Source organism: Henckelia pumila, chromosome 4 (assembly GCF_033568475.1).
Source record: "Henckelia pumila isolate YLH828 chromosome 4, ASM3356847v2, whole genome shotgun sequence".
Lineage (NCBI taxonomy): Eukaryota > Viridiplantae > Streptophyta > Magnoliopsida > Lamiales > Gesneriaceae > Henckelia > Henckelia pumila.
In genome coordinates, this window is record NC_133123.1 from 29,528,998 (window position 1) to 29,537,804 (window position 8,807).

At 31.9% G+C, this 8,807-nt stretch overlaps 1 long non-coding RNA gene across 1 annotated transcript; it reads right to left on the minus strand.

Moving 5' to 3' along the window:
* Positions 1-3,755: 3,755 nt before the first annotated feature.
* Positions 3,756-5,466, minus strand: LOC140867796 (uncharacterized). The gene is made up of 4 exons (XR_012145270.1): positions 5,354-5,466; positions 5,160-5,247; positions 4,168-4,227; positions 3,756-3,933 (listed from the first exon to the last, which is right to left on the minus strand). It is a non-coding gene; the product is annotated as an uncharacterized lncRNA (long non-coding RNA).
* Between the last annotated feature and the right edge of the window lie 3,341 nt (positions 5,467-8,807).

Sequence of the window (8,807 nt, forward strand, 5' to 3'; positions counted from 1 at the left end):
CTTGAACTTTTTCTGCAACCTATGTAGAACCAGAAAATTTATCGCGAGTTATTAGTTTCTTAGGCTTCGACTTAGGTTTTGACTCGTCAAGATGATTTGTAGATCATTTTCTTAGCTTTACAACTCAAACTGAATCGTTTCATTTGAATAACAAAGAAATGTGCTTGAAATAAATAGTTGCAATATAAACTAAGTTCCGTTGGAATTATATTCCAACAAACTCAGCACTTTCAATTTTTGATCCACCAACTACACGCTTGAGTAAATATGCTAGAAATATAATTAAAATTAATTTTTATTTTATCCAACTAGCTCAAGGACATGATTGTCCAAGTTCACACATACAACTCAGTTGGATAAAGTTCTTGGAAGTTCCATATATGGATTTAAACAATTTTTCTCTTTTGAGCTAGCTTTTGAGGTGAATTAAATCCTAGTCCATCATTTTTAACATGGTATCAGAGCACAAAATCCAACATTATGCATTGAACAACTCACACCACCCAACACCCATTGTCTTGGAAACTTCATGCTCCAGGTGACATTATGTGAGTTGTATATATGGACTTGGACAATTCTTCTTCTTTGAGCTAGTTTTTTGGATTGAAATTAGATCCAAGTCTACTATCTTAACAGTTATCATATAACATTTTATAGTAAACACAATCATATTATTTATCAATCCTGCAATAAATAAGGACTCTATGTAATCTCATCGTACTAAAACAAAAATTTGCAAAATAATGTTTTTATTTGAATTTACATATCAAACTTGCTATGATTCTCAAGAACTAAATATACTCGGGATTTTATATACCCATTTAAAATATATTTGTTTATTGAGCGTTAGGTAACTAGACACTTCTAAGACCAAAATAATCAAGGATAAGAATATACGATGAGTCGATGACCCACACAGTTGAAGTTCAACACTTATAATTAGCTGAGAACTTTAGTATCGTATTAAAGTTATGGGTGATCTTGAGAAAAATGTGATCTAGGACGAAGTTAGAGATGTTGGCTTCTTTCATTAAATACAACCGTCAAATATATATATAAAATAATAGAATATCATAATCAAAGTAAATCATAATATGTAATTTAAAAAAATCTACACATAATAAAGAATCTTTTTACATAATTTCTCAAAATAACTTATTCAACAACCAATATTATTTAAAATTCAGTCTTCTCGCATTTTTATTAAGCAAAACAATCATTGTATGATGAATAATTGGGCAAGAATGAAACTATTTAACTAAATTCATTAAAAAATATAAAATTTTAGTAAATAATGAACTCAAAAAACGAAAAAAAAAACCTTATTTATAAGAGAGAAATATAAATTAGTGTAATATAATCTAATAACGATGCAACAATCACAATGAGCAAATGAAGAAACTGAAAAAATGTGCCTTTTGTAAAATTATTTAATTTCATAATTTGCCAATCGAGTAATTAACATGATTTAGTTGCATAATAATTAGGAATTTTTTGACGATATGCTTACACATGGCAATGGAGGTTTGCAATAAATTTTAATGTTTAGATTAAATTCTTGCAGAATAGTGGGAGGAAAATAAGAGATGAAACAATAAAATTGTTTGGTTTGAGTGATGAAATAAATAATACATAAATAAGTAATATAATGTAATAAAAATAAATAAGAAATTATAATTAATATAGTATTGAATTTAATTGATAGATTATAGTTTATTTGATTTGATTGATATTAAATAATAAATTACTATTTTGTCTTTTTAACAATAAATAAAATATAAATAATATTATTTATAAGAGATAATATAGTAAATAAATTCAATGATTTGATTGATGTAAAATAAATTATTAATGATTTGACTTATGTAAAATTAATAATTAATAGATGAATAAATAGTATGACGAGAAGTACGATAGATTGAATAAGATAAATTATACATATATAAATTAATAAGATAAGTTATATTACGAGAGTATATGGTGACTAAACCCAATTGGAGCAAAGTTTGGCCATGAAAACCTATTATTAGATTCTTTATCTTCTTTTTTTTTCATTGTTTTTAAACTAAAAGTAAATTTTTTTCTAACTAGCACTATCAACATTTCTTTAAAAAAATGGTTGATCAGATTCATTTTCTCAAATTTTCCAAATTATTTTAGGGGTATTTTTTTTTACCTAATGGATAATAATATAAATACTATAATTGTATAAAAACAATCGGGAGTGTCTCTGCTTTTGATCTAAAAGTTAACTGATTTCAATCTCCATACCATTACCCGCATAAAAACCTCCACTAATGTAATCCGAAATTTTAAAATCCAATATCTTGATGATAATTGGATTTTGAATATTGGAACAAGATTTTGAAAATTCGTCAATAAATGAAGGGAAACTTATATATAATTTGTTCATATATATATTTGTTAAAAAAATTGAATTTGAATTGTCAATTTTCATTCTTAGTCCGCCATTCTTTTTTTAAAAGATTAATCATTTTTTCAAAGTGACATCAATATATATATTGCCGATGACTAAAATTGGGAAAAAATAAAAATTACAAAATTAAAACCGAAATTTAATAAAAACAGTATGGAAAAAAAAAAACAAACACTTATATTTATTTTTTCAGTTTTATTTATCCGATACATCTCTGGTTCGCAACCGAAAATCACGAATCGACACATGTTAAATAAAAATAATAATTGTGAATCGACACAAATGGGAAATGAAATGTGAAATTCAAATTGTAAAGTAATTTTTGTCTTAACGATGACATAAACGAGAAAGTTAAAGATTATTTTATTGCCTGGGGAGTGACATATTTTTATTTTTCAAATAATCGATTCAGTTGATTTAGAAAAATGAATATCTTAAATATTTGGCTTAATTACGATATTTCATATATAAGATAGTGTTTGAGAGATCTTTTAGGAAGTACTTCTCAGTTTTTTCATTATAAAATTTCTCAAAATTTCAAAATTTTATAACGAGAAGTTGAGAAAAAAAATTGTTTGGTTCATCATAACAAAAGAGTAATTATTATAATAATCTCAACTATCATAACATAGAAGATTAGTCATAAATTTTTAATCAACTTTCTACTTTTTAAATTTTTTTTTTAAAGCATGCCATTTACTAAAAATGTTCATCTGCAGCGGACATTTTTTCAAAATATTTACGGTATCTTTTTACAGGTACGTAGTCAAATCAATCAACTAATTCAAGTACAAAGACAAATTTATCCTAAATTCCAGAGAGCATGACATCTCCTATAGCGTCTTTTATTTGGCCACTACAAATAATAATGAAGAATATATATAGGATTTTTTTTTTTTTTGAGAGGAAGCCTATAAGTTTTGATTGCGATACATCCTTATTTCTTTGTGATAGTGAAAGTGATGCATCACCTTAGAAGAAACTCAAAAATAAATATTTTTTTTAACGTACGTAATAACTTCATAGTCAATTATATTTAGTACTGTCAGAACCCAAACTGCTCATTTGGCTGGCCAAGAAATTATTAACTTAAACTTTTTTATGCGATGAAGTCGACTGATTTTGACAACTTTAACTGTTATAATAGACACGAGAGGTAAAGAAATTGTCGACTAAATTATTCCATATATGTTTATTCATTCCTACGTGATGGATAGGTGGTCCGACGAGACTAGTATATTTTAACAACTTTTATTATAATATTACTAGCAATCGTGACACGTAACGCGTGTGTAACAAAAAAATGTGACAAAAAAAATAAGCAAAAACAAAGAAAAAAATATGTTTAATGTGCTTGGCCTATATAAGGAACGGGAACACTTTCATCCACGGAGTCTCGGAGCATGGGAGAAGACCGGACCTCTGATCCCGTTCTCAATCTCTCGACCTCATTGTTTTATGCAGTTCCATCTCCTATACTCTTTTGGTATTAACATCTACAAACACACAAAAAATAAAAGAAAAAAGAAAATCAAAATGAAACCAATTACACACTTGGAAATCTGCAAATAGATCGACTCAATTTCTTTCTAAAAATAAGAAAAATCACTCAACTTCCAACCCTCACAGGTGGAAATTACTACAAAACAGAAAAATATGTACTTCAAAATTTACAAACACCGAGAGAGTAAAAAAAAATATTAAACTTTTTATAAATTTTCTCCACATACTCTTTTTTCTTTTTCTCCCCATCCATGAGTGCTTGTTTTATACTTCAGTTTTTTTCCCAGCTACACTTGTGAACAGAAAAAATATTTTTATTCAAACAGAGTTTAGTAAATAAATAAAACTGAAAGAAAATAATAAACACCATTGAAATCAGTTGAATAATACGTGGGAGAAGTTAGGAAAAAGTGGGAGAAGTTAGAGTATGAAATTTACCAAATATTCACGAACACAAATATAAAACATATCACGATAAAACGTTAAGTGCACTCGCGTGTCAAAGACTCAAAGCAGTTTGTATGATTTTAAATTTTTAAATTTTGATTTTGACATACGAACGTACCATATTCTAAAAGAGTCTTATGCGTAATAGAATAAAAAAAGATATATACAAATTCATATAATGAGAAATTCAATGTAAATGAATACATAAATTAAAATATTAATTTTCTAACTTCAAACTCTAAAATTGTGATTAACACTGCATAAAATGTAAAAACAGAAGAACACATGACCTTGCTAATCCATTTCATCAAGTCATATAATCTGTTTAATTCAAAGTCAATAATTTTTCCATAGCAAGCACATATATATTGTCGATAGAAACTTTTTTGTTACACAAAAAACATTAAAAAAAATAAATACTCGTGAACACGAATGATTAGAGGTATGGACGATTTTTTTTAACAAATACCTATTAATTATATCATGTGTTAAAAAAACATTCGCAATCACCAAAAAAAGAAGAGCAGCTCAGTTACTTTGTACTTAAAGAAACAACATAATTAATGTACCATTGGGGAAAAAAAACTACTACAAAACTACATAATGAGGTACAATTTTTTTTTTTTTTTGGTGTCTTTCAATAGAAAACCATAACAATGATGACATTAACAATCTTACTCTTAAATCCTGCAAGGTTACACCGAAGTTTAAACATCACAATGCAAAGTAATAACAAGTAGCAATTCGTTGAAGAATAAGTTTGATTTCTTACCTCATTTACTAATAAAAACTAAACATGATCAGTGGACTCGATATATGATTCTTCATAGATGTTTCTGAATTCAATTTTAAATAAGTAACTGAAAAAAAAATCAAAATATACTAGTTAATATGTGTTAGACAGACGACACCAGAAGGAGAATTGAGTTTAAAAACTATACCCATCATAAAGACTTGATGAAATACCTTTCAGAAATCGATCGCTTTTTCGAACCATTTCGGTCGACATTACTTTCCTCGGTTTTATCCCTCACGACTCATGTTTGTTCCAGTACCCTCGTCTTCATTTTTATTTATGAGTGCTGGATATCAACAATTAGGATAATTAGAGTCATGATGGTGAAGTTTAAGAAGAGGTGAGGAATCAACCATAAGAGAAATAAAGGGTACATGTGAAGGGCCAAACCTTATTGAAATGATGAACTAGTAAAATTTTTAAAATGTTCTGAGCACTCGAAGATAGATGGAAAGTTAAAGTGACAATAAGGTTGAAAGCATCTAACCCTCTCACTTCTCTTTTTTGTTTGAAATTTTTTTCCTGGAATAAAATATGAGAACGTACGTAATAGAGAAGTGAAATAAACTTCAAAGATCCATTGTCAAAAATTAGTACAACAAATTCGATCAGACAACATCAAGCATCGAGAAAATAATCACCTAAAGACTACATCATCCATAATTTCAAAAGCACGTCGAAAAACAATAAAGAAAGCATAGAATTTCACACCAGTTTTGATCTGGAAATAGACATAAGGATAAAAAGAACAAACCCTGCACGTGTTCCCGCAAACACCATTCCAAGATAGATCCATCTTCACGTGGATATGTATTATTTTATGCAGTGGGATGAAGGTAGTCGGTAGAGAACGGTTTTGATAGATAAGAACTTTGATTTTAAAATTTGTAAAGGAAGTTGAGGAAGAAACGTGAAAAGATAAGCGGTAGAAAAGTTAAGTGTGTGTTGAATCCGATATTTTGGTGATAACAAACAACAACTCATTGTATAGGAATGTGCTGCCAACCATTGTATTTCAGGAATCTACTACAACTTCTACCGGAAGCTTGTCAACCGCCCCTGCTCTCGACCGGCTGAAGACACAAGGATAAATCTATCTACCGAAAGCTTGTCAACCGCCTATGTCTCTCGACCGGTTGAAGTCTCAAGCCTATCGACTGGTTATTCAAACCAGCAGAGGACAAATATCTCTACCGGTAGAATGCCAACTGCCTATCTAGATATCTCGAGACAAGTACCTGTGACAAGATGTTCTTTGCAGGATCCTTTATTAAAAGCAGAACCGGCGTATCAGAAGATTTGTTGACTCCTGCAAATCAAGACAACAGGTTGTACCAAAATGGCAAAAACACAGAATGACTGCAGATAAAGCATTCGACCGTTTTATTCCAGTTTTGGACCCTGGAAGTTGTCTGCAGTGTACGATCCTCATGCAGAATCATCAATGCATTTATGAGCATTAAATGTGCATTCAATGCAGCATCAGAACGTTGAAAATAAAGACGTTGATGATTGACCTATTTAAAGAGAGGATTGCTCAAGAAGTAAAAAAAAAACAACAAAAAAAAAAGAGAACAACAACAAGTGATACGAGACAACGAAGAGAGACAAGCAACTCAGAAAAATTTCAATCACTTGAGTAATATCAAAAGTCCTCATCTGATATACTTGAGCATACTTACAAGATCGTTCATCTGCTGCTCAAATAAACCCTCGCTTACAGTTCACGTATCTGATCATCAAAGATCATCCTAGGGTTTCCAAGCCTCTCGACCGCTCTGCAGTCTGAGAAGCTCAACTCAACTATACTCAGTATTGAAGAGACTTGAAGCTGCTCTGAAAGCTTCCACCAGTCTGATAAGAACTGAGAATCTTATCTGTGTAAATCTAGGAGTTTCGGATTAGGCATTGGATAAGTCCTAAGTCTGAAGTGGGTGTATTACAAGACGTTGTAATAACCAAAGTCTTCTAGTGAATTCCTTCCTAAGTGGAAGAAGGGGAGACGTAGAAGGATTAAGCCTTCGAACTTCCATAAAATCGTGCTTTAGCCTTTACTGCCATTTATCTTACATCCTGCTCATACATTGCATTATAAACTTTGCATCACTAAAACCTCTGAACTATTTCCGCACTATTTAAGTTGTTCAAAACGTTTTAGAAGTTGAGAAAACCGATTAAGTGAACTAAACCTCGCTTGATCATTTTGAAGAAAAAAAAGAAAAGTTTCAGAGTGTATTCACCCCCCCTCTACCCTCTGAACCGATCCCAACAAGTGGTATCAGAGCGGGTTCCTTTCTCAACTGCTGATCTAAAGTTTTAAAATCATGACTTCTTTCAACAGAATTCCTATGTTTTCTAAAGAAGAGTATGATGATTGGAAAATTCGCATGCAGGCACATCTTGCAGCACAGGATGATGACATGCTATATGTCATAACAGACGGTCCTATCAAAATTATGAAGGTCAACCCAGCTCTAGCCGATGGTGCAGGACAAATGATTGAGAAACCAAGAGCTGAGTGGACCACTGAGGACAAAAAGAAGGCCAATCTTGACAATGTGGCCCGGGACATCCTATACAAAACACTGGACAAGAATATGTTCAGCAAAATCAAGTCATGTCCCACAGCAAAGGAGATTTGGGAGAAGCTCACTCAGCTGTGTGAAGGGAATGACCAGACAAAGGAAAACAAGCTCACCTTGGCCATTCAAAAATATGACAACGCCAAAATGAAGCCAGGGGAAACCATGGCTGAATTTGATGAACGGTTCAGTAGTATCATTTGTGATCTTATTGCTTTAGGTAAAATTTATACTAACCGTGAAATTGCTGTGAAGGTTATGAGAGCTCTGCCCAAAGAATGGGAGATCAAGACAGTGGCCATGAGAGAGTCAAAAGACTTGAGCAAGGTTGAATTGCATGATCTCTTTGCAGATCTCAAAGCCTACGAGTTCGAGCTCAACATGAGAACAGAAGATGAACCATCTACCTCTCAACCAACCAAGGCCTTAACCTCAACCGTGATACGTCCACCGGTCGAGGAAGCTCCAAGGAGATCAGCTGAGCAAATCAGCAATGAAGCCATGACACTCTTTGTCAAGAAATTTGGTAAATTTATGCGTAAAAACAATTCTAAATTTAAAAATTATCATAAATCGGACCATACAAACGATGGTCCTACTTGTTTTAACTGTGGCAAGCCAGGCCACTTCATTGCAGAGTGCACCAAGCCTAAGAGCAATGATCAGAAGCAATTTTCTGAAAGAAGAAGGGGCAAGGAGGACAAGAGGACCCTTAGAAAAGGAAGAGACCAAAGGGTTCTAGTAGCAGACGAAAGCAAAAGCAAGTGGGCTGAGTCTGACTCCGACAACTCCAATACCGGAAGCTCTTCAGATGACAGCGATGATGAAAAGGTGGAATGCCTTATGGCTGACATCGAAGAAGAAGCTGAGGAGGTATTTGACTTTGGCTCACCTGAATTTACTCACAGTGATTTGGTTACTGCTTTACACGAAATGGCTAATGAATACAAAGCATTATCCAAGGAGTTCGAGGAAGTAAAGGCAGAAAGAGCTGACCTAAAAGATAAGTCAAGCGAATCAAGCTGCATGCAGCAAAAAGAGC